This window comes from Acomys minous (genome assembly GCF_964271855.1).
Source record: "Acomys minous genome assembly, chromosome: 5".
NCBI lineage: Eukaryota > Metazoa > Chordata > Mammalia > Rodentia > Muridae > Acomys > Acomys minous.
Window position 1 is genome coordinate 95,205,391 of NC_140494.1, and position 27,586 is coordinate 95,232,976.

General features: G+C 39.5%; 1 long non-coding RNA gene across 1 annotated transcript in view; it reads left to right on the top strand.

The window, feature by feature from the left end:
* LOC311597467 overlaps window positions 1-27,245 on the top strand; it is a 76,041-nt gene extending 48,796 nt beyond the window's left edge. Inside the window, exon 3 of the long non-coding RNA XR_014779247.1 lies at window positions 27,133-27,245. This is a non-coding gene — a long non-coding RNA (uncharacterized lncRNA). The remainder of the gene's footprint in view (window positions 1-27,132) is intronic.
* The last annotated feature ends 341 nt before the right edge of the window (window positions 27,246-27,586 follow it).

The window sequence follows — 27,586 nt, forward strand, 5'->3', positions numbered from 1 at the left end:
TGTTCAATGCTGTTTAGTATCAGGTGCACTACTTTACAGTAATTCCCCCTGTACAGGCCATACCCTAGGTGTCTATGTGAGAGAGATCGCTGATATCCATAAAGAAGTGTAATTCTTCAGACTTTACCTCTAAGCTGTTGGACATGGAACACTCTGAGTCACCTCCCCTGAGAGATTCATGATGTTCCCTTCTGTGATTTCTGTGTTGGGAAGCACTTGAGAGCTAGAAACTTAGGCTCTTCTCATCTTATATTTATAGAGACTGTTGTGAAAGGGAGAGGAACAGCTTATCTTAAGGGGGAAAGTGTTCACCCACAGAGAGCTCCACCTTGAAAGGTCTATGTCCAGACTGCGTTTACAAGAGCTTCCAGTTCTTCCATCTCTCTGTGCAAGGCTTGTTGCCTGATTGTGGAGGACAATATCTTGCTTAGCCTCCAGTAAGAAGCTCAATGTCTGGATGCTTAAGAAAACAGGGTGCTAGAAGGGCACATACCAATATTTGAGCTTTCTGGGTGGATTTTAAATTCGCCTACTCTTCCCATGTTTCTATGGTGATTTTTGCATAATTGTAATAAGAGAATTTTATGTGTACATATTTATTACACATGCACATATACATGCTATAAACACATACGTGCGTACATAAATTCGTATATTTATACATATTTTTGCATATGCATACATATTACTAAAGACCTATACATAGAAGAAAATTGTGATAAATCAGTTAATCTTTGCAAAAATAGATTAGGACATCCAGGATATGAAATATCATAGAATCTCAAGATGGAACCTGCTCCTCTTCCTTCACACCGAACATCTACCACCAATGCCGTACATGCTCTAATCACACAGCGTTCTTTACAGAAAGAACGAACAGAAGAAAAGAGAGAACGGAGGACTGCTTTCTCATAACACTTAACAGTGGAGTAGAAAATGCTTGGAACCGTAGTTTTCGGGGCTTAGGAAGCCTCATGATCTGATTAAATGAATGGTTTGTTCTTTAATAGTTAATCTTTTTTAGGCTAAACCTCTGAAAGGCATGGGCCACTCTAAGAATGTGGTAGGTAAGCCTCAAGTAGTTAGTACCAAGGCAGCTGGCAAGAGATGACGTTTACGCATAAACAGAAAGCAAAACAAAGCCAAAGAAACAAACAAAAGCTCCAGCTATCCCTGTCATTGGAATACATATTTACCCAGCTTCTGATCTTATTCAGTGCACACAGAATTGTCTAGCAGGTTGCTGATGCAGGTAACTGCTTCCTTGGGGTGTGGAGGCAGGGCAAGCTCCACACAGCAACAAAACAGTTTTACACAAAGTAGATGTCAAGCTGGAACTTCTGTGTCCCCAGGGCAAATCTCTAGCCTTGAATTTCTTATCTGGACATGTTTATCTGCTTAATGTCTCCTATTCCACCATGTGATAAGACTCCTGCTAAGGAAAGTAATTTATAATCAGAGGCTTGCAGTGGGGCCTTCCCCTCTCTGGGGTGCTTGCTAGAGGATGAGACAGAGTCTCAGAAGGCTAGAGGGGGTTGGGAAGGAGAAAGCAGTCAGCGGAAACAGCAAAGAACTGGAGATGTTGGACTTTGCCTGGTTTTATTCAAATTAAAAAAGGGGGTGGGATTCTTTCTCAAGTTCAGAAAAATCACTATTGTGATTCGAAGGAGCTTTTGCCTTACAGAGATTTTAGTAAAGATGTTTCAAGCCATTTACCCCGTGCAGGTGGCTAGGACAGGGGGAGGAAGTGGGGTGGGGCGGAAGCAAGATGCTTTTAAAACAGATTAACATCCACCCTCTTTATTTTAAGATGCCTAGCAGTGCATTAGGGGACAGTGGTGCGTTCAGCATTGCCCTCAGGAGGACCAGTCTCAGCTCCAGTTCCCCCACTGGGCTTCACACTGGGAAAACCACCTGCCAACCACAGCTTTTGCCTCTTCAACGTGCAGAGGCGATGCAGGGACTTGCCTTAAAGTATCCAGAGGATGGGATTTTCATACATACTCAGCATGGTGGAGGAGAAAAAGCACTCCCTGCTGTTTCTGTGGCTCAGACCAAGACACTTAAGTCCACCAAACAGCAGCTCTTAGACCTAGACTTGTGCCTCATGAGTTGTTTAGAGAAGGTACAATTTATTCCCTTACATTCCAGAGTGAAGGGCTGTGGCCTTGGTGTATGGGGGAGCATCTGTGTCCTCTCATCAGCTGGAAGGTTTCTCTAAGATCTTCTCAGATTCTCCACATAGCACTGGGCTCACTTACCTTGCCTTCCCTTATATGTGAGGACCATGGAGAATACATAGCAGCTTGCTTATTTGACCCGCTCTCCTTTCTCCAGGGGACTTTGTTCTCCATCCTAACAGCTTAGAACAAAGCCTTACAAATTGTAGGGGACTGTGATTCTGTTAAAGAGCTATATTGTGCCCTGAACTACCCCTATCTCATCCCCCAACCCCCCCCCACACTCCCGCTCCCCCACCATGCGCCGTCCTAATTTTCTCTCAATGTTACTCTGGTTCTTGCAATGCAAGCTTTTGATCATAGATTTTAAGTCACTAAAATGACTCTGAGCAAATGCTTAAAACAAATAGCTGGATCTCAGAATAGTTGGAAGCTGCAAACACACATCAAGGATGCCCTTTGTTATTTGCTAATGAAGCTGGCTCCTGAACTTGCTGGAGACTCATTTTAAGTGGGAACAGAAGGTTCCAGAAAGTACCAAAGGAGTAGAAGAAAATAAAAACAGGAATGCAGCAACATACCTTACCACAACTGTTAGTATTCTTAACCTCAGTTGACTCTGGTAACCTGAAATTCTTATAAACAGAGTCATTCCTTGTCTTTATTTCCTAGACAGCTACATTTGGTTTGGGTGGAGCTAGAAACTGCTGAGAAGCTAGGCAGGAAATTTCTGACTTGAGGTAAGTCATGAAAAGCAAAGAATGCGGCGTGAACACATCATGATGATGTTGTAGTCAGGCTGGGCTGTTAAAATGTTTGACCTACTCCGGTCTCAATTATTCATGCAAACAGAGAGGACCAGTGAACCAGATAAATAGAGAGCTACTGAACAGCAGTGCAATTTAAAATTTGACTTTTTGTCGGGGGCGGGAGGAGGAGTCAAATTAAAATTCAGAAAACTGATGAACACAGTCTAAGGCATCCACAGTGTTAGGAGATGTGAAAAATACATACCCATAGCAAAACTGCTGTTTTCAAGAATGCCAAGCTCACTTTGTGCATTTGCATGGGTCATTAAGCTCAGCTGGGGCAAGAAGTTAAAAGAACAGACAAGCCTCTTGCTCTCAGGAGGTTTCCATTCTTATTCCATTAAGAAGAAAACAAAGACCATGTTGGGTCACACGTATAACCATCAACTCCTGGAACCGTATTCTAAGGGACCCTGAATTCCAATGTCTATTTAACACCTCTTCTCAGTTGTGTAAAGGTGTCACAAGGAGGTGAAGTGGGTGAACATATCAACAGTTGGCCCACGGAGCCCAGAGTAGCTCTAGGTATCCATCCTGGCAGGAGAGAAGCTATTTTAAACAGAGATAAGCACATGTGACTTAACCTTTGGCTATTAGACTCTTTAAAACAATAGATCTAGGAGAATCAAAATCGCTCTCGGAATTTCAGCCTGGAGCAGAAGGAAAGGCCTTGGTGCCAGCCAGAGGAAGAAATTGCCTCCCAGGAAGAGACTGGACTCAATTCTGACAGTGTTTCGGACGACCTCAAAAGACCATCTGAGCCAAGGCATGTGGGCCAGTGATGGGAAGAGCATACCTGGACCAAGGCTGCTTCAGCCAAGCAGACATTCTACCTTCTGTTTAAGCCTAAATTTCTTTCAATGCACAGAAGCAGACTTGGAGATCTTTAGAGCTTTTAACCTCTGCTTTTCACTATAGCCTTATTCAGCTGAGCTTGCTAGGGCAACAAAAGCCCAAGTTTTGCTCTAAAAATGCTCACCCCCACCCCGATCAGAGGTCTAGGGGATGAGAAGAGGGCAGAAGAGGGAGGGAGATTGAGAGTGAGAAGATAAGAAAGAGGGGAGAACAATCATTGGGATGTAATATGAATAAATTACAATAAATAAAATATATATATAAGAAAGAAAAGAAAAGTCGGGTAATGCCACACATTCTTCCCTTCATCTATGCTCTCATTACTTACACTCTTCTCCTCTGTTTTCCAAATGATGTTTGCACAGGGTGTAGGCAGATGTAATTAAGCGCTCTTTGTAATCCATTCCAGAGAAACTGAATGCCGTTAACTTGTAAGCAGCCTTCCCTTGTTCGACTAAATTCTCCACATCTTTTCCACGAACCTTCTAGGACAGGAGTCAGTGACGTTGTCTTTCTACACCTTGGCTGCACATTGAAGTTCCCCAGGGGAGCTGTAAAACTAAACATAGATATATGCGTTCATGCCTGGGTCATACCCCCAAAAGAGTGTGATTTAATTGCAGATATTTTTTTTTAAAGCATTGAAAGTGGTTCTTATGTGCAGCAACATTGAGAACTGCCACAAGAATGATAGTGGCTAAAAATGTCTTGCTTTTATGATCGATATGTTGGATGACTTTGGACAAATTACCAACGTTGCTATAGCTCAGTTTCCTTGGCTTTAAAGTGGGAAATAAAGATGGCACTTCTCCCATAGAGAGGAAGGATGAGATGAGATATATAAAAGCTCTGAGAACTGTGCTTGACCCAGACACTCAAAACAGTATTACATATTTTCACTTTCAATGAAATTAGTTTGATACTACATGCCCACTATGAAAAGGCAAGTATTTTTTTATATGTTAAAAATTACATACATCCATAAGTAACTCGCCAGTGGCACTCCTCTTCTCACATACACACACACACACACACACACACACACACACACACACACACACCACACACACACACAAAACTATGCTAAGTAGAACTACTAAAACAACTATATAATCACACAGTACTTTAGTATTTGAGATCCTGTTTTCTATGACAGTTATATTGTCTAACAGTTATTATTATGTATCTCAGCCACAGATATGTCTGAGGTTAAGACAAGTGTCCTGATTACTGTTTCAGATTTTTCATGATAAAAATCCGATAAAAGGCTTTTAAAGATAATGATATCATCATGGTCTTCGCCCCACGATCCCTCCCTCTTTGACAAGAACGAAAGCACCTGAAGGCTAACTGGGACTGGGATCAAGAAGTAGAAAAGTTGAGAACACATCTCTTTCCCCATCTCTAAAAGGGTTTTTCATTTCCTTATATACCCCACACACTGACAGCTTGCACCCCAGACACTGAGGTCACTTGCTACACTTGTTTTAACTCCCATGCTCCATCTGTTGTCTTTCTTCATCCCTGATCTCTTCGCTAATTCTTGCTTGCCTCTAATTATGGCCTTCTGCCACATCTATTCCTGGGATTTCACCATGTATTTACACCAACTGAATATTTTTATAAGCTTTATGTAATTTTAGCAAAGAAAAAGTAAAGCTTATGGTTAGCTCAGGATATGGTTAGAAAACAGGGTTCTCTTTTATTATTGATGCGTCCCTAGTGGCCTAACATAAGCCTCATTATTTTTCTTTAAGCCAAGTACTTTTTATATGTTTAATTAATTTTGTGCCCATTATACTTACATGTCCTTCATAGGCAAACTCATCCTCTGTTCTTCTCTGTCTGTCATCTGGGGAGACCATCAGACAAAGGGAGAGAGCATGTTCCACACAAAACTCTATGCCAAGGGCCCTTCTTAGTCTTACCTTTGCAGTTTCACTGTGTAGAAGTGAGTGGGTCCTTTTTTATCTTCAAACCCATTCTTGTCAAACAGGTTGAGAAGAATTGATGACTTTTATGTTTACTCTAACATCTATCAGTTGTTTAGAAGCAAAAATTTAAAGAAAAATTCAGCATGTCTGGTAGTTCTAGACCTTTCCTTTAGACATGGGAGAACCACTAAAGAGTCAAAGATAGTCCCCATATCCAAGATCTATAGAGAGAGATGGCTTTGTGGATGAAAAGTAAGTTCACTGAACCTGGTTCCTCCATAGTGGTTTAACCCCACCGTGGCTCATTCTTTGTACTCATTACAGCCAAACCTTTTAAAACAAATACAACATATAAATACCTAGACGTATAAATACACAGATGGATTTAGGAATGAAGTCAAAACTGAAACATCGCCAGGGCAAGCTTCCTTTTTTTTTTTTTTTTTTTTGGTTTGGTTGTTTTTCACAAAGTTTTGCCCAAGGGTGGCTTGACTCATAGAGGGAATGTGGAAATAGAGTTCAGCAAAGCTTCACTAACAACCCTGCCTTTTTAGCCAGAGGAAATGGAAAACAAATCCCAGACACAAAAGGATATAAGAGAATACAGGAGCAGAGACCTGAATGGGTGATCTCACAATTCTCTGTGTAGATCCACATAGTCCTTGGCCAGCATAACAAACAGTTGGACAATTGACTGGAGAGTTGTGCTTCTGCCCACAGAGAGAAAACATGTTTTTTCTGTGGAGTCTAAGTACATAGATTGAAACCTGAAATAACTACAACAAAATCCAAAATTCTTCAGAGTAGTGGCTAGCACCCTACAGCCTGTGGGCCAAACGTGGCACACCATCATTTTTGTAAATGAAATGTTTGTGGATTATAGCCATGGCTGTTCACTGATGCATTGTTGTTGGATGGGTGGCAGAGCTGGAGGGTTACAGAGATTGCATCGCTCTTTGAAAACTATAATGTGTGCTAATTGGCCCCATGTAGATGGGGTTTCCAACCCCAGCCCTTGCAGAATGAAATTGAACCAGAGTTCAGATGACAAAGCTTTCCCAATGTCAAATAAATGTAAACATTTTGTGATGTATAAAGAACCAAAAGAATGTGACCAATGCTTAAAATAAAATAAAATAAAATAAAATAAAATAAAATGATGTCCTAGAAGGTTAAAACTCACACAGAAACACTTTAACACAATTATTACCACTGCTTTCTATAAAGGAGAAAAAAAGCATTTTTTAAATCAATAAAAATTAGGAGTTCACTAGACAAAGGAACCCTGAAAGGGGAAGTAATTACCATGCTAGAGCTAAGAAAGTGGCAATGCTTTAAATAAAAAAGAAGTTATTAAACAAGTTTAGCAGGATAAGAATGACAAAGGAAAATGTGAACATTAAGTTAGTAAACTTGAAGGTAGTCCAACAGAAATTATTCATTTAAGACAATAAAGATGAAGAATGTTAAAAAAAAGGGGGGGGGCTCATAGACCTAAGGGAGAAAAGCAAAAGATTGTCATGTATCTTAGACTTTATTTTGGGACATTTCTGTAGCAAAATACCCAAGCAGATCAACTTATAAAGTAAAAAATGTTGACTTAAGCACATAATTTCAAAGAATTCAGTCCATAATCAGTTGGCCCAAGCCACATGTAGCATAAGGCTTTCCACAGTGAGCAGAGTCACTAGAGAGAGTTGGGAGCAATGAAGAGCTGACTTTCACATCATAACCTCTCCTGTGATAACTACATGCATCACAATCCCTCCAGACCTGGTCATCTCGCAAAGGTCTGGACCCTGAAAGCATGGGAGTCACAGTAAAGTTTCCACATGCTATGGGTGGGAATGTTCAAACCATAACACAGGCAAACCTTTAAGCTTCACAGAGTTTACAAAAATTAACTCAAAACTAATCATAAATCTACTTTTATTCAAATATAACATTTTATGAAAAAGAACATGAAACAATATATATATGTTCTAGGGCTAGGCTAAGATTTCTTAGGCATGATACCATATCATCATCTAATACATAATAGTTTTTTTGTTTTGTTTTGTTTTGTTTTTAAGACAGGGTTTCTATGTATAGCCCTGGATGTCCTAGACTTGCTTTGTAGACCAGGTGGGCCTCGAATTCCCAGAGACATGCCTGCCTCTGTCTCTGTGAGTGCTGGGATTACAGGCATGTGCTGCCACGCCTGGCTAATATCTAATATTTTAAAAAATGATAAATTTGGTTTTGGCAGAAAACTAAACACAAATTAATGTTACAAATCTGGTAGAAGCTTTTATTATTCACACACATGCACGCGCGCTCACACGTGCACACACACACACACACACACACACACACACACACACACACCTCTCACACAGCTAAGCAAGAAGTGTACATGGATAGGAAATTAGGACATTGAACACTATTAATCATTAGTGAAATTTAAATCTTACCCAGACTGAAATACCTGAAATAATAAAACTGCCATAAAATGAGGATAGTACCTGGGCGAGAAACGCTATTGCTTATGTGAATGAAAAATGCCCAACTACTCAGCAAAGCAATCAACAACATTTCTTGGCTTGGCTACTACACTCTTGAGTGTGTCACTTAGGAAAACAGAAATTATGTTCCCATAAGTGTTCACAACAGTCACACCCAAATGAAGACCACAGCTCAGAAGTTTTTCAGTGGTGGATGGGCACACTGAGGCATGGTCATGGTACTGGATGCGACTTGGCAATAAAGAGAAACTTGGGATGCAGGTACAACTTGGGCAGCACTCAAGGAAATTAAAGAGGAAAGCAGAGTCAACCTCCACGTTGCGCAATGTACCATGCCATTGATGGAGCGTTCTGTAAGTAATGGTAGCCATAGAAAGGCTCAGTGGCTACCCAGTGTTTCCCTGAGAGGAGGTGAAGTCGTAAGGTGGTTTTCATTTGCCCTAGGTAGACTCTCAGCCATTTTAGCAACAGACATTCAGTTAAAAATACTGAGTTGCTAGAAATAAATGACACTGATAAGTTTTAAATTGTATTCTATCCCGAGTAGCGTGATGTGGAGTATGAACTCTCCCTATGTCTAGGATAAACATTTACTATACTGTAAGGTGTCTGGGCATTATAGGATTTAAAAAAAATCAGCATTTCTAAGTACTAAGGTTAAATAATTAGGAAGTATAAGTTTAAGGTAAATCAGTACCAATTGTAAATGCCTCAGTAGTCACTTGCTTAGCGATTGTCTTAGTTATCAAATTGACCATCTCAGTATGGTGGTGTCTTTGTTCAAGTAACTCTTATTTTACTTAATAACGGTTCAGGATGTAGTGATGCTGGCAATTTAGATAGGCCAAAAGAGAAGCCATAAAATGCTTTCTTGAAATGAAAAGGATAACTTTCTTATTTTATAACAAAGCATGTAAAAATTCTCAGATCTGTGCTCAAAACTAATCCTCTGTCTCTAAAATTGTAAAGAAAACAAAACCAAAACCAACCAACCAAACAACCCTGAGAGGTAGCTGAGCAGTTAAGAACATTGACTGCTCTTTTAGTGGATCCAGGTTTAATTCCCAGCACCCACATGACAACTCTCAACTGTCTGTAACTCCAGCATCTGACACCCTCATACAAACATACGTGCAGACAAAACAACAATGTACATAAAATAAAAATAAAATAAAAGTTATTAAAAAAGAAAAGAAAAATCTAGCTATTCTGTTGCAACAGTTACTACCATGTTTAATCAATATGGAAATTAATATAGAAAATGCACTAAATTATAGGTTTCAATACTTTGGGATTTCAGGTTTCCATTTGGGTTTTTTTACATGTTATTTTCTAGATATGGGATGGCCTGTGATCATTTCAAAGTTAGCAGCATAGGTTGCCATGGTAATTGTGGTGGTACTTGAATTTGTACTTGATAACTCTTCATAGCACTATACTGATATACTATTACATACAAAATATGACAATCCAAATAATGTCTGTAGTTTGTTTAATAGTATTGCACTATGCCAATTTCATGGCTTTGAAATTGAGCTGTGATTTTTGATACTTTTGGGAGGAAAGTGCATTAAAGTCACATAGGAACTCTCACTAATACTTTTGCAACTCTTTTTATATTCCCAAGATCTGACAAAGAATGTTAAAGAAATAAGACAAAAAAGGACTAAAGGGCACATGGATGTCAAAGGAAAACATAATTTTATATATGCCATAATTGTATATTTAGAAACCAGCCAGGAATCTACCACAAATAATAAATGAATGTAAGCATACTATAGCTGACAAATTTAGAATGACTGCATTAAAAAGGCAGTATTAAAATTAATATTCCAAGTATTAATGTTAAATAATTAGAAGATAAAATTATAAAGTGAAACAGTAGAATTTTCAATTGCCTCAATAAAAGTTTCTTAATTGTAAATATTAAAGTAGAGATTCAGAATATGTATGCTGAAAATTTCAAATTACTGTTAGCAGAAATGAAATGTTATGTGGATATTAAATACTGTATTCTTGGATATGAAGATTCAAGGGACAGGTGAAAATTCATCAGTGCTTTTCATGCATTTCTGCTCAAAAATTCAATGGAATTTATTTTGTGGTAGATAGGGTAAGTTAATTATAAAGTGTACATGCTTATAATCAAATCACTATTAAAATGATTATTGAAGAGAACTCATACTATCCACTTGTTATAAAATCACAGCAAACAAAGCACTGTAGAATTGATGTCTCCACAGGCAAAAGTTAAAAAAAATGGTGGCAAGGCTGGCAGATATGGCCCTAAGGTGGGTCTGCACAAACTGTTGCACTAACCAAGGACAATGCAGGCAGTAAATCTAGACCCCCTGATCAGATATAGCCAATGGATAACTCATTCTCCACTTTTGTGGGGAGAGTGGGACTGCCTCATCTATTTTCTTCTGCACTTTCAGACCAAGTTGCAATCTTTCTGTAGTCTGCAAAAGGCTTATCTATGCTTTAAGTCTACCATGATTTCATTTCTTTGATCTTTAGATGTCACACAAAATCAACGTGTGTAAGTAGAGGTTGCACATGGAACTGACCACAACCTCTAAGACCTGCAACAACAACAACAACAAAAATAAAATCTCTTGCCATGGCAATGTTAACAGAAAGATCAAGAGATGAAACAAGAGATGAAAAATCAACTGGGGACAAACTTACCTCTGGCTACAAACTTGGCTTATCAGCTCCAGGGCTTAACAAGTAAAATAATGGGAACTACAAAACAGGGCTCAGTTCTAGGCCTGGATATTCAAAGCCTTTTGCTCTGAGGAGAGATCTCAGTAGTATTTCTTAATATTTTGATAAAATAAACATTTTGCAAAAAATTTGCAATTTCAACTACTTTAAATACATCACTAGGTGCCCTATTATGAGCAACACAATTTTGTACTTCTGAAACATTTTTGTTATCTCAAAAGACAACTGAACCCTTAAACAATGGCTTAAATGCTCTTTTTCTCCCAAATGATGGCAACTTCTAATCTCATTCTTTTTCTATAAAATTACTGTTAATGCCTTCTAATACAAAGAAGTACAGAACTAAATGAAGGGAACATTTAGCCTGATGAGACATACTTAGGTCATTGAGCTGCTGCCTTCAGAAGACCCTAAAGGCATTCTCAAGAGACCAGAGGTAGCTCTTGGGAGCACTATTATTTTTTAAAAAAATAGCAGTAAGCTTTCCCCACCCTGAAAGAAAATTGACTCTCCCTCTCCTAGAAACTATTTCCTATTCACAGATTCTCAGTTACAGGTGAGAACTCATTAACTCCTTTTCCCTTCTTAGTTGAATATTGTCTGACTTGATTTTGTGCATATATTACATAGGCAACCATTGATTTTGTAAGCTCGTAAGTACAGTTGTCCTTTTATGTCCAGAAGACACTATTTTACTCTGGTATTTCTTAACCTATGGCTTTAGATTCTTTCCACATTTTTGGTGGTCAGGGTACGTATATTGGGGTGGCAGTGGAATGGCAGAAGTCATAGTGCAAGCTGGACCGAGAACCCATGGTTAGTGAGACACAGCACCCAGGGATTGACCTACTGTTGTTACTCTGATCAATAGATATACTATCAAGCTGCTCTAAACTGCTCTCCTCTAAACTACTTTCCCTATACCCACAATAGATAAGCAGTGTTCTCAGGGCTCATCGGAGAAGTTTCTTGTGTCGTGAATAGTGGTTAATGCAGAAACACACAACTGCCTAACCTGTATAGGATAAGTGTCAGTAGAGTACTCAGCCACAAATAGGCCCCACCTCTTAAAAGATTTCACCATTCTCCATTGTACCACCCTGAGGATCAAGCTTTTCATAGATGGAAAAACCCAGACCATATTCAAATTAGAGGAATCCACCTTACCATCAATGATATAAATTAGTTGGAAATAAGTGGGTGGGGTTATAGATATTTGATAGTAAATGTAACCAAAATAGATCCAGATCATGAGTATCATTAGGTAAAATATACTTTATGATAAACAATTATAAGAGATTTATGAATATTATATGTCAGTAAAGGGATTAAAAAGACATAACAATTACAGAACTTACTCCAAGTTGCCTGAAACTAATATTGAAGATATTAAAGATATAAATACAATTCTCAGTACATTTTGGAAGATGAAAAGCATTCTAAGAGAAGTATCTAAGATGGTGGTGCTGACCACGGACTGTGTCTGATCGGCAGGACTGAGCTGAGGGACTGAGCTGGGAGGCACAGAGCAGCAGATCTGGAGTGCCCTGGGTGAGAGGGGTCCTGTGCCATTCAACTGGTCTAAGGAGGACTCCCTAGTTTCTTATAGGTGCGTGCCCAGTCCTCAGTGTCTGGACACATATCTGCCTGTGCAATGCATCTGTACTACATCTCGGGCTCCGTCCTGGAGTGAATTCTGGGCACCAGAGTATCAGGGTCTGGGTCTACTAATCCAGGAGAGACACAAGGGTGTGGAGCATGAGTGTATCTGACCTCGGATTGCCAATCCAATCAGAGCCCAGGTGGGTACAGACATGGTTGCCAAAGCCTAGCCACACACTGGCCAGCACACTGCAGCTGCACTCTGTCACCAGCTGAGTAGTGTGCTACAGCACACTAGAGTCTGGGGCTTCACAGGTGGATCTGATCTCAAGTCACCTGGTCAATCCAGGGATATTTTCTTGGTCAAAAGCCTAGCTAGCTACACACCAGGCAACACCCATGGTTTTGTTTCAGGAGGAACTGTAGGCCATAAGGCAACAGTGTCTGCGTCTTAGAGCCCCAAGGAAATCCCATGGTATACAGTGCAAGTGAATTTGACCTCAGTCACACAGCCAGTCCATGGAAAGTCCTTGCATCTGAAACCAGGTCTCCTGCCTGATTCATTAAAGAATTCCCTGATCCTGGCAGATGAGGGGAATAAAACCACTCACCTATGAGCTGCTCTCAATGGCCAGTGAAAGACACCAGAAACTACCACCGAACACCAGAAACAGCAAGATGGCTAAAGGCCAACATAAAAACATAAACAACAAAAGTCAAGGTAATCTGGCATCTTGAGAACCCAGTTATCCAAATCAACCAGCTCGGAAAACTCAAACACAAGTGAAGCATAAGAAAATAACATCAAATCCTTCATAATAAAGATGATAATGGAGGAAATAAAATCTGTAAACAAATATAGGAAGATACAGGTAAACAGATTGAGGACTTTAGAGAGGGCATGACAGAGGCCTATAGAGAGGAAATGAAGAAATCACCAGAAGAAATTGAGGGAAATGCATATAATTGGGTAAAGGAAATTAATAAAATCATTCAAGATCTGAAGATGAAAATGGAAACAATGATAAAAGCACAAACTGAGGAAAGCCTGTAGAGAGAGAACTTAGAGAAGAAAACAGGAAAGACAGAGGTAAGCATCTCAAACAGAATACAAGAGATAGAGGAAAGAATTTCAGGAGTAGAAAAAATTAAACACTACCAAACCAAATAACCCAATTAAGAAATGGAGTTCAGAATAAAACAGAGAATTCTCAACATAGGAATATCAAATGGCTGAGAAACACTTAAAGAAATGCTCAAAGTCCTTAGGCATCAGAAAATTGCGAATCAAAACAACTCTGAAAGTCCATCTTATACCCATAAGAATGGCTAAGATCAAAAACTCAAGTGACAGCACATGTTGTGAGGATGTGGAGAAAGGGGAACACTCCTTCACTGATGGTGAGAGTACAAACTTGTACAACCACTTTGGAAATCAATTGACACTTTCTCAGAAAATTGGGAATAGTTCTACCTCAAGACCCAGCTGTACCACTCCTTGGAATATACTTGAAAGATGCTCAACCACACAACAAGGACATTTGTTCTATTATATTCATAGTAGCCTTATTCATAATTGCCAGAATCTGGAAACATCCTAGATTTCCCCAAGTCGAAGAATGGATAAAGAAACTGTGGTGTATTTACAGTATGGAGTACTACTCAGATATTAAAAACAAGGAAATCTTGAGACTTGCAGGCAAATGGATGTATCTAGAAATGATCATCCTGAGTGAGTTAACTCAGACCAGAAAGACACACATGATATATATTCACTTATAATTGTATACTAGCCCAACATGGATATACTCTGAGAGTCTTCACTCAGTTGGGGATCAGGACAGATGCTGGAACTTGCTATTGAGACTCCAGGTGAGAGTGGTATGGGAGAATGGGGAGATAGAAAGACCCAGAGGGTCCAGGAACCATACAAGAAGACCATCAAGGCTGGCGGATCTGGACCCGGGGGGAGGGGCGGGCACAAACTGCTGTACTGAGGGCAATGCATGCAGTAAAAACTAGACACCCTATTCAGATCTAGCCAGTGGACAGTGCATTCTTCACAGTTGTATAGAGAGTGGGGACTGCCTCTGATATGAACTCTGGTGACCCCTATTTGACAGCTTCCCCTTGGTGGGAAGGCCTGGTGGCACTCCGAGGAAAGGGAAGCAGGCTACCAGAGTGTGACCTTATAGACTGTGATCAAGTGGTGGCAGAGGAAGTCCCTTTCAGCCACAGGACTAGGGGAGGAGAATTTGGTGAAAGAGGGAGGGAGGGAGGAGTGGGAAGATACAAGTGAGGGGATGCAATCTGAATAAATTATTTTTAAAAAAATGAAAAAAAAAAACTTGACCCCATGTTCCAATCTAGCCAATGGACAACTCATTCTCTAGGGTTGTGAGGAGAGTGGGGACTGCCTCTGACACGAACTCTGGTGTCCCAAATTGTTCACTTCCCCTTGGTGGGGAAGCCAGGTGGCACACAGAGGAAGGGAAAGTAAGCTATCTGGATAAGACCTGAGAGGCTGTGGTCATTTCGTGGGGGAGGAAGTCCCCTTCTGTCAGAGGTCTAGGGGAGGAGAGTAGAGTGAAACAGAGAGGGAGGGTGGGAACAGGATTCTAAAAGTGATGGATAACAATTGGGATGTAATCTGAATAAATTATATTAAAAATAAATTTAAAAAATTAAAAAAAAGCATTCCAAGAGTCTTCCTTAAGTTATGTGCAATAACTAGAAATCAACAGAAGGAAAACACCAGAGGTCACATGTACTTGGAAATTAACACATTTGATAAACCATACACTTGTAAGAGAGGAATCAGAATTCACAAGGACAATTGTAAAATATATAGATATGAATGAAAATGAAAACAAATATGACATGTAGAGGATTGAGAAAACTGAATGCTTATTCGCAATAGTCAAAAAGTGAAAACAATCCAGGTATCATCTGTCAATAGATGAGTGTATAAATGAAGACAATGTAGATAGACAGAGGGATGTTGTTAAAACATAGAAAATTGTGAAACTGGTACACAGGATACGAAACTGATCAACCTTGAAAACGTTATGATAAGTGAAATAAAATAACACAGGCACACACACACATACATATGCATGCACGCGCACGCACACACAACTACTCTAGGATTTCATTGGCATGTGTAACCAATTCTGACATTTCGATCACATTTACTACCATCACCCAGTATTATGTTTCCTTTTCAAATCTCCAAACAATCCCACTTAGTTCCACGTCTTTTTCCTCCTTGTTCCCCAAAGTTCACACATTAAATAGCAGACACGATAACTTTCTTTCCTGGTTAGTATGATGCTGCTCAGTTTCACCCATTTCCCTGCAAACACACAATTTAGGTTGAATGTATACTTGTCATATTTTCTTTACTCATTCGTCTATTGATGGGAACCTAAGCTGATTCCATAGTTTTATGCCCCATCTCTTCCTAAACATATTTTTACTAGTTATTTAAGAATTACATACAGCCAGTTCTGGTGGCTTAGGCCGGGAGGATTTGCTGAAGGAGGCAGAGGCGAGAGGACTTTGAGTTTGAGGCCAGCCTGAGATATACACTTTATAGATTGCATACAATGTATTTTGACCATATTTGCCCCTAAATCCTTTTTCTAATTTTTCCATGTCACCCCATCTCCTCATTCCCTCTTCATATAATTTGATTTCTTAAAAGAAATTAATATATTGAGTTCAGCTTGTGAGGCCCACATCCTACTGATGTTGGGCCACTCACTGTACAGTGGTTTCCTTGCCAGGTCCTGCTCATCTCCTGGTTTCCAATCTTCTATGTCCTCTTTCTCTCTCTCTCACATCCCTGCCACTATGCCATCCATATGTGCACCCAAAAATGTCCTCCCCAGAGCTGATCAGATGCAAGTCATGTTATTGAACCTAAAAAACCTCTTTCTTTTAATAAGTCAGTTTCAGGCACATTTTCACAGCAGCAGACACTGGGTACAACAAACATCAGTCTCCATTTGCATTATGGATCTTAAAATTGCTTTAGAGTTATCTTCGTAATTTTTATTTTCTAAATTTTCTCTAATAAACGAATAACTTTCATGATCCCGATCTATTATTTCAAATACAAAAGAGAAAAATGTCTGTAGAAATAAAGGAGATGAAAGGAGGCGTCTAACAAATAAAAAGATTTGAACAACAAAAAAATGGAAATAATTTCTCAAGGACTATTACTGCTTTTTGTCATTTGAACGAGGTGGGTAGACAACTAGCATTACAGAATTTCAGGAGATTAGAGGATAAACTTAGACCCATGTAACAAAATCTTCATAGAGGAATTTAGATTTCATCTGAATCTGACAATAGAAATAATGGAGGGAATTGTAAGTGTAGGAAAATGACAGAGTTTGGGAATTAGAAGGTGCGTTTGGGAGATGCATACTAACTTAGCCTGTTCGTCTGAGAGATTACATTTCTTATTTTCTTGAAAACTAACCCTTTCCTTTTTTGCAGGAATGCACAGGGATGATGTGTCTGGGGCATAGTCTACAGCAAACCCCAGGATCACTCACTGCCTCTTCTGTTATTTCATGATAGGAGGCTGAGAGAGCAACTGCATTTCATAACGCACTTGTCTTTTCATTTACCGTCAGCTTTTTACAAATCTAAGAAATGTGTACCGTAGTTAGGAAACTGAGGCTAAACTAGATTTGGAAGGCCATGTCTGTCCGACACCATCCAGGTAAGAGTAAGGTTAGGGCAGCAGAGGCTCTTGGTGTAACAGACTCTAAGCCAGATTCTGAGCTCTTCAGCAGCTTTATTTACAGCAGCAAACTGAACAAGATACATCTGAGCACAGATGCAAAGTGGATGCTGATGCTGGCAACCTTAGCAGCCATGGCACTGGGGAAGCAGCAGCTTAAGCTAAATTGCATGAGGTGTAGATTAATAGTTTGTTCTTTCTCGATCGTGTGTTGTCTATTACTAAAATCTGCCCTTACTTCATTCTGCACTTTTGTCTACACCATGTGCCATTTTCTTTTCCATTTACCTGACATGTTCCTTTTTCCTCAGGGAGCAGCATTCTTCTTTGGCCATCTTATTAACATAAAACTTTAATAAAATCATATATTTTTATCCCAGCTTCTGGATTTCATTGTCTCAAAGCAGTGGAGAGATCCAGAGGTGGATTACTCTTTGTATTGCCTCAGAGGACCTGAATTCATCCCATAGTGACCTTTTAATTTTTTTTTTTTCTTCATTCTTCCTGTCCAGTGCTTGCTTTAAGCTTTACCGCCATCTTCTCGCTTCTCTGAGACAACAGCCAAATAGATGTTGAGTTGTCTGATCTGTCGGACACAGTCTTTCTGTCCCATTTGAAAGAACTTGAAGGACAATGAGGACTACTGAGGACTTTATTATATTGAGAACCTGCTGCTGGTCAGGAGCCGGATGACTTGCTTTTACCATCAGAGTAATAACTTGCTAGTGATGTTTAGTGTTACCACGCAATGTGAGGAACAGAGGCTCATGGCGGAGATAGGCTAATTGCCTATCGTCATTCTGCAAAGATGCAAGGGAGCTGTGCTGCACATTCAGGCCACAAGGCTCGGGGTTTCAAGTCCCAGACAAGAGTACAAGTCAGTAAATAGCATAGTAGGTATCAAGAAAGTTAAAGCAGAATGAGTTTACACCAGCATCTGAGGTCCTTGTGTTGAGCAAAAGTGAGGAACTCAGTGTAGTGCAAACGCAGGCTTTACTGAGAGAGGGGCTAAAGGTGACAGAACAAGTTTCTATGGATAATAACTGTGAGAACAAAGAGGATTTTGGAAACAGGCAGACAACATTAACCTCTGAAACTTAGCATAGGAAATAAACAGATAATGGATTGCAGACGAGACGCTAATTCATTTTAAATAGTCTGACTCTTTGTGAGGTTAAGACCTGACTGTGACCTGATTAAAGGTATTATGTTGTAGTCTGAAAAATGCAATCTGAGTATGGCTTTTTCGGTGACAGAAATACCCACAGAGAGGAATCCAAAAGGCGCACAGCTGCAGCCTGTCACACACATAGTTCAGTGGGGACTAGAAGAGCTTTGACCCCAACACATTTATCAGAGTATCAGGAAAGGAAGCTTCTCGTGGTATTGTCATCAAAGTTAGAAATTAAGAAAAGTATATTTTCTGGAACAGAACCTTTTTTTCTCCAGTGAAACTTTGTGATAAATTAAATGTGTAATATAGAAAAAGGGAGGGCCATTTAGATAAAGGCAGCCTGGAGGACCTAGATGCTGGGAACTTGGTTTCCTTTTACAGCCACAATAATCATAAAACTAATTTTAAAACAACCTACAAATTCCCGCGGGCAATTCTGAGGTCACTAAGAAATCTTCTTATGAATTTTGTCCTCAAAATTAGTTTGATTACAGATTGGTGAAACACTGAATAGAAACAATCACATTTTGGGAATTGGTACATGGAATGTGTTCTGCTAAAAAGAACTCCATCTAGCAGATATATTTATGAAAGTTAGCATGCTGAAGTTCCAGTTTGTTTGTTTTTTTGGCTCTTTCAAGTTCACCTAAGTTGATAGTTGGCTGAGTTTTTTTTTAATGTTCTCATTATTGATTTTTTGTTTTCTTTATTTGTGTGTGACAAAGACTCTTGTAACCTAGGTTAAGTTTAAACTCACTGTTTATCCAAGGTTGGTCTTAAACTTCTGATCCTCCTGACCTCATCTCCAAAGTGCAGGAATTACAGGCAGGCACTATTTCCCCAGTCTAGTTTTTGCAATGCTGGGGATCAAATCTAGAGCTTCATGTGTGTTAGGCAAACATTCTAAGGACTAAGCTGTATCCTCAACACTTATAAAGACCTTGTAACCTTCAGAAGTATGACACTTCTCTACACCAGCTCAAGCATACTCTCTTAATACTTTCTTTTTAAGACACCTCTTTACGTATTCTGCTAAGGAGACTAAATTTAATATCTAAGCAATGAAGAGCTAATGTGTTCTTTTAAAATAAGAGATCTGAATATGCCTATTTTGGTAAACATTTAGATATCAAATATCCTGTCAAATATAGATAGGATGAGGGTACATATAAATATCATTTTCTTTCTTTTCCCTTTTATTTTCAAACAACTCTAATCATTCTACAGTAAACCTTACATTATGTTATGTCTCTAAACTACCCAAAGGCTGGGGACAGAGTATTAAACAAAACAAGGCTTTGTTTTCATGTTTATTATATTTTAGAGAGATAGCAGATAATTGTAAAAAAGTAAAGACTAGAATCAAATTATCTCACAAAGCAAAGGCAGTCATCCATAACAAAGCTGTCTTATTAAGTGTATTTGTAAATAAAGTATTATTAGAAGATATCTAAGAATATAGTTAAGAAAGAAATTATTACCTCTAGTTAGATTCATATTATCACAACAGAGTTGAATAATTGCAAGAAAGACTGTAAGGTCTTCAAGTTCAATTACTTCTTCTCTGGTCACTTATAGAAAACATTTGCTGACTCATAGGCATGTTATGTTTCAGTCTGCAGAAAATAACATGGAATAAAGAAAAATATCAGGACTAGAGAGTGAGTAAAATGCTAAGTGTGTGTGTGTGTGTGTGTGTGTGTGTGTGTGTGTTCAGAGACCATCACTAAGAAGGTATTGCATTATCAACTATCTCTTGATTTCAAAACAAAGCCAGGATCACTGCTGCATCCTATTCTAGATAATTTCTAATTCAATGATAAATTTGCTGTATTAGTGCCTTACAACTTTGCATTTGTACAGTTGCAATAACACTGCTGCTTAGACGTTCAATATCTATCTTTCTCCCCAGTGAGCCATCTCACACTATCATATATACATACCATAAACACGCTGAAATCATTTAACTCTCTGCCCCAACACCTCTGCAAATCCCTATCAACTATAGAACACAAGTCAAACTCTGCAGCCAGGATTCAACTTCTGTCTTAGGTTTCTATTGCTGTGATAAAATGCTGGCCAAAAGTAGCTTGGGGAGAAATGGGTTTATTTCAGCCCATCATCAAGGGAAGTCAGGACAGGGACTCAAGCAGAGTAGGAACTTGGGGCCAGGAACTAAAGCAGAAACCATGAAGGAGTGTTGCTTACTAGCTTGCTCTCCAGGGTTTGTTCAGTATTATTGTACAACCCAGGGCCACATCGAGTATGGCACCACCCAAAGTGTCCTACACTGGGCCTTCTCACATCAATAATTAATCAAGAAAATGGACACATAGATTGGCCTATAGGCCGGTTTAATGGAGGCGTTTTTCTCATTTGAGAAAATTAGCTCTAACTTGTGCCCCAAAGAAAACAAAAACAAACAAAGCTCTCAATTGTTTTACTTCTCTGACATTTCATCAGCCTTTCAGGATGACTACCAACCCAACAACGTCCTTCCACCCTGGGCCCAATGGAAAATATCCATTGAGCTGAGAGGTGCAGGAGGAGTTAAAGAAAGATCTCCCCAGACAACTAGGCAAAGAGTGATTTGTGTAGAAGGAACATCAAATGCAAAGCAGCAAGGATTGGCTTTTGTGTAAGAGGAAGACTGGAGCTAAGCCACTGACTCTGAATGGGATGGAGCTGGGAAAAATTTGAGGAATTTGGCTAGATTGAAATAGACTAAACTCTAGCTTCAGCTGTGCTACTGCCAATATCTTGCTTCTAGGTGATAACTGCATGCGATGATGGGGATACATGTCCTCAGTAACCTTTATGTAAAGACGTGGTTATCAGGGTGATGATACTGGAGGATGCTGTTGACCTTCAGGATGTGAGGCTTAATGGCACATCTGAAGAAACTTGGGAACCCGAGATTTGGTTTCTTTGTGCTTTCTAATGTATAAATATGTTCAACCACACACTCCCACCACAATGTGGCACAATGTACTTTATCACCAGAGCTGATCTAATGCTGGTGCAGTGCTTTTCAACTTCTAAAACTGTATGTTAGATAACATTCTTCTCTTGATAGTTTAGTTGCCTCCAGTATGCTGTTATAGTGACTTGAAGCTGTTGAGACATGGACAGTTCTGAAGGTGAAGCCTTGCAGGATTTTCTGCTGGGTTCAACACAGGGCGCACAGATGGAGCTGAATAAAGGTGAATTCCAAGCTCAGTTCTAAGCCACCAGAACTATAGAAGTGGCATTTACTGAAATGGGGAAAACTCAAGGGCAAAGGGAACATTTTTGGATGGTGGTGTTGTTGAAAGTAGGTCATGAATTTCATTTCAGTTACACCAAGTTTGAAATGCCATTCATAGCTTTCAATAAAAAATACGTAAGAATTTAGATGTATAAATGTTGTAGTCACAGCAGAGGTAAAGGTTGGAAATATAAATGCACCAAGCATATACATTCACACCTACGCCATACATGTGAACCATGACCGGGTACAGAACAAACCACTTGTAATTATCTGTGATTAGGCTATAATTCAATTTTACAAAAAAAAAAATGTGTCTCGTGCCTGGTTTTAATAAACACTGAATTTCTCCAGAATACAAACTATTATGTAAATCAAAGAAATTTTGCCCTTAACTTTGGTTCTGAAGATTCAAAGAGAATTATTCACCCTTTTGGAAGCTTATATAACTGACAGAATAGCATTGCCGCTTGGAGTAATTCAGTCATCTACAAAAGAACCGTGTTCACTTGGATTTGAAACTGTTGCCTTCAGACCACTTCAAAGGCTGGAAGCAAAAGTCACATTTTTGCACACATCTTACATTAGATGCTTTAGACATCGTGCATAATACTTATTTAGTGTGAAATTTTTACTTCATAGTAGAGTTGGTTAATTTCTTCATATTCCTGTTTTATCTTATTTTAAAGGCTGTTTAGTCTCCCTATTTCTGTAGAACCCTTGTCCTACACTCAGGTTGACATGGATAAACCATGCATATGAATGGATATGTATTTTAGACTGAACATGACCCTAATGAAATAGCTGTGTTGAAAAAGAGGTGTTACGTTTAATATAATCCCCATCTGCCTTCGCTGACTCCCATGAAAACACCGTGAGCCTCCTGAACTTTCTGAAGCCTCCATTCTGAGCGAGTGAAACTCTCCAGGGGCAGGGACAGATGATAAAAGAGACAGACAGCTAATGAACCACACAGCGGGCATTATCCACAGCACATAGCAGGCTGCCCTTGTGGGGTTTTCCTTTGGCTCCATGGATTTCAGTTTTGCATAGTTTTAAAAATGGCAAAATTAGCATTTCTACTACCTTCCAAACCACAAATGAAATGAACACTTCACATCTAAACTCTTCTCTGAGTTGGATGCTGTCATTCTGTCATCTGGTTTTGTTTTGTTCTTCCTCTGCCCCACCACTCACCCCTTTCACACCAGCGCTACTCGATGGTATTCTTATTTCCCTTATATCACAATTAAAACCCACCAGAAGGTACCAACGTCCTCATTTGGTCGAACATTCACAGCTTATTAGATAATGGATTCTTCAGGCATCACCATTTTCTCCTGTGTCATATGGGGTGTTTTATTTCTCCTGTTTATGCATTGAAAGCTTGAGGTACTTTTCATGACAAATAGATTTATAGCCTCAGATGTAAAGGGTGGTGTCTTAGGCAAGGCAGCGGACACTCTCAAATCCGTTTTAGTCTTTGTTGGTAACACGTCCCTTTTCAGAAAACCCAGGGGCTTAAGACAGAAGGGTCACCCCAGGCCAGGAAGATCTGCAGTGAAAAGGGATAGGTATGCACTGTTCACACCAAGGCAGCAGAGACTTGAAGATTTAACTAGCAGGTGGCTAAGAACACAGACGACAGTGTTCAAATGGAATCATCGTGTCTGCTCAGCTGAAGGAGCCAAACACAGGCCCTCCATCTGTTATTGGTAAAGTTTTTTTTTTAATATTTACTCTGGGGTCTGAAGAATACATTTAGAAGTGGCCTGTCTAAATGCCTATCACAAGAGGGGGAAGTACAGGTGCGTGCCAGTGCATTACCTTGTGCATCAGTAGGGTGCATGTTTATATGGCAGTAGTACAGGGGCTGGGAGGCCAGTCACGCTAGAACTGATTCTGTGTTTTATACTCAGAAACTGATTTGTTCCTGAGTAGGGATGGTAAGCACCTTAGTGTTGTTTCAGGACCTTTGAGTATGCTGTTTCTCCTATTTGGAGTAAAGGGTCATTTGTGCTTGAAATTTTGAATCCCTAATCAGAATTCAGGTTGTAAATTTCTTGAAAGATGCTTTTAATTTCCCAAATCAAAATTTAATGCCTCTTATGTGCTGTTTTATTTTTCCTTCAGTACTATAGTGGCCGTTTGTGATGCTTTATGAATTTGATTGTTGATTAAATGTCAGTTTCTCCCACAGGAGAGTACTCTTCATTGGGAAGAAGACCTTTCTTGTTTTGTTTATTCTTTTTGCTCCATCACATGAGAATATCTACTATATCATAATTAAAAATAGACAGATATTGGACACTTAGAGAAATTGGGAGTGGGAAAATAGATGTAAAAATGTATTTGAGACATAATTTCTTAACTCCATTTTTTAAGGTTGAATGCAGACTGAACACATTCCAAGACCCCAAGAGCTCATGCCATAAATCCAAACCTCAATATCTGACTTAATGGGATGGGTCAAAGGCAAAGCACAGGTGCACTATAAATATACATTCAGGATTAACATGTGATGCATAGATGAAAGACTAAAGAATCTTGCATTTAAACTTGATTTCATCAACAAAATGTCTCATTCTTAATATATAACTATCACAACACACACACACAGTATCTAAAATACAAACATACTCTTGCTTCAAGTACTTTTAGACATGTTAAACCTACATATACAACAAAGACAATTGAGATAGTAACTATTTTTTTTAATCTTTTCTCTTCCGGGGCAACAGTTCTCATGGTACTTAACCTGCCAGCATAGATTTTTCTTTTAGAATTCTTATAAACAACATTTTACTCGCTTAGGACTATCAGTGAAGTTTTGGGTTAAATAGGATTGCCAGAGAATTTTTGACAGATTCTGGCAACTCTTTCACCCTGGTAAGACAGTGTTGAACATTTAAGCGATTAAAGACTTGACTGATATACATGAACTCATATTACTCTTCTTAATATTGATTCTTGTAAGGATGAATATTTGTCAACAGAGGCTAATTGGTTATTGAAGGATTATTTTCTATAGAGTGGATTAGTTGCAGGTGGAAATCATCACTTCCAGAAACTCTTCTTTTTTTTAAATTTTTTTTCTCCTTTATTAATTTATTCTTGTTACATCTCAGTGGTTATCCCATCCCTTGTATCCTCCCATTCTTTCCTCCCTCCCATTTTCCCCTTATTCTCCTCCCCTATGACTGTTCCTGAGGGGGATTACCTCCCCCTGTATATGTTCATAGGGTATCAAGTTTCTTCTTGGTAACCTGCTGTCCTTCCTCTGAGTGCCACCAGGTCTCCCCCTCCAGGGGACATGGTCAAAGGTGAGGCACCAGAGTATGTGAGAAAGTAATATCTCACTCTCCACTCTACTGTGGAGAGTGTTCTGTCCATTGTCTAGATCTGGGTAGGGGTTTAAGGTTTACCACCTGTATTGTCCTTGGATGGTGCCTTAGTTTGATCATAATGAGTGAGTTAACCCAGAAGCAGAAAGACTCAAATGGTACATACTCACTTATATCTGCATATTAGCCCAAGAGGCATGTCCCACGAAAGCCTTCACTTACCAGGAAACTGAGACAGAGGGGAGGACATTCTAGTGGGACTCTAGATGAGAGAAGCATGGGAGAATGGCAAAGTAGAAGGATCCAGAGGGTCCTAGAAGCCTACAAGTAGAACATTATGATAGGCAGATTTGGGCACACGGGTCCCGCTCAGAAACTCTTCTTAATGTGACCTTAATAAACATGATCCAATTTCCAGTTCTATTTTTGCCTGGGACTATGAATCAATTATTCTGCTAAGACTTTCTTCAGAAAAACTAAGAGGACTCTGGATTAACCCAAGTATCTACTTTCTTCTCACCACAATTTGAGCTGTTCAGACTGCAAGGGAAAACCATCAGCCACGATGCCACCTCTGGCTATCTCTCTAATCACCCTAAACCATCGCTTTCTCTTCTCAGCGTCAACTTTTGAAAAGCCTTCGCCACTCTCCCTAACAGAATAATGACTGGTTTTACTTGCTTATGACAACACCGCCTGTATCCTTTAAATAGATGGCTTTGTTAAGTCTAGGTACACTTCTAGAAAGTGCTTAAAGTGGAAGAGGAAGAGATTCTAGGTAGGGCCCCAGGATTATCTTCTGAAGATACATGGCAGAGAAAGTTAACTGCATTTTTACCTTTGTGTTACTATGATGAAATATCTGTTTTTGTTATGGAGAGAAAAGGAACATTATTTAGGTCATAATTTTGGTGATTTAACGGCACAGTGTCTGTATCCACTCACTATTTTGAAGGCCTTCTTCAATGCCTACATCACATCACGATGGAGATGTGTGTGTAAGAAGATACACTGCTAGGAAAAAACTAGAGCCAGCACCTCCAAGGCCCACAGTAGAATCTAGAAGGTTCCATTGTTTCCCAATACTGCCACTGTGTGAATCAAATCTTTAATCACACTAGATTCCTGAGGGACTCAACAACCCACTTACAATCTGCCCCACACACAAAAGGAGCCGTGGCATCTTCTTCAGTTAGGGCTTCTCACATCCGACACATATCACACCAGCTGAGCTCTATGTGAGAAAACAGATGTTCTTCTTGTTCTGCCTCTTTCCCCGGGTAGCTCTGTTGCATATCAGGCTTTCACAGTATATCTCACTGAAAACCATAACACATCTATAAAGTTACCACCAACAAAGGAAGTTGAACAATCTAAAGCTTTGAGGGTGTCTATATTGGTAAATTAGGTTTATTATGTGCTTGGCAATTAAAGTGAATAAAGGAGATCTGCAAGAGGAGAGGTGGCCATACATGACACATGTTCACAATGTTTGTTTTGGATTGTGTCGTTGAAATGCCATCATCATGGTATGGCATCTTGTGGGATGTCCTCTGAATTGCAAATAGGAAACTGTGATTCTCAGAATCCTCTTTCTTGCATCATTCTTGCTGCATGGTATCTTCCAATGGCGCCATTCATGTAGCTTTTTCCAAGTAGACAACATTTTCTAGAAGCATTTGCAGATCAAGAATGTCAAAAAGTTTCCATTCACTTTATTACACAAGTCAGGATATTTTATCTCACTTTTCTGAAGGCAGTGGAGACCTCCACCACTCTCCATGATAATTCTTGGAGATCTGTTTTCTAGCTGATGGGTAAGTCTTTTCACATCGGCTACTTGACTATCTTCCCCTCAGTAACATCTGCCGTTCTTGGACTTGAATAATGGGATTACTGTTTTATCAGTCAAATCTAACCCACACATCCATGTTCCATGATATGGTCACCGTAATTTTAAAACTGCAACAAATAATCTTTCTCCCTACATTTCACAGAAGAAGAAAGAGAGGGTATATAGAACACCTTCAAGCTTCATATGTCCAATTCTGTCTGACACCAGCCCAGTTTCTTCTATCTCAAAGGGTGAGGATGCTCTTCCTGATGAGGGTAAGTCTTCCATTAGCCTGCCTTCTCCAGCTGCTCTTTCAGTTTTCCGGTCTATGGCTTTGCTGTCTGGCCTTCCATTTCCTGGTCTATGGCTTTGCTGTCTGGAATGTCCCATGACTACTTCTTCTTTTAATTTTTTTTTAAAATTATTTTTTGTTTGTTAGAGACAGGTTTCTCTGTGTAGCCTTGGTTGTCCTGGACTCTTTGTAGGCCATGCTCACCTCGAACTCACAGATCTCTGCTTGCCTCTGCCTCCCTGAGTGCTTGGACTATAGGCATGTGCCACTATGCCGGGCTCTATATCTCTATATTGAGAAGTGTGTTTTAAGACTCACATTACTT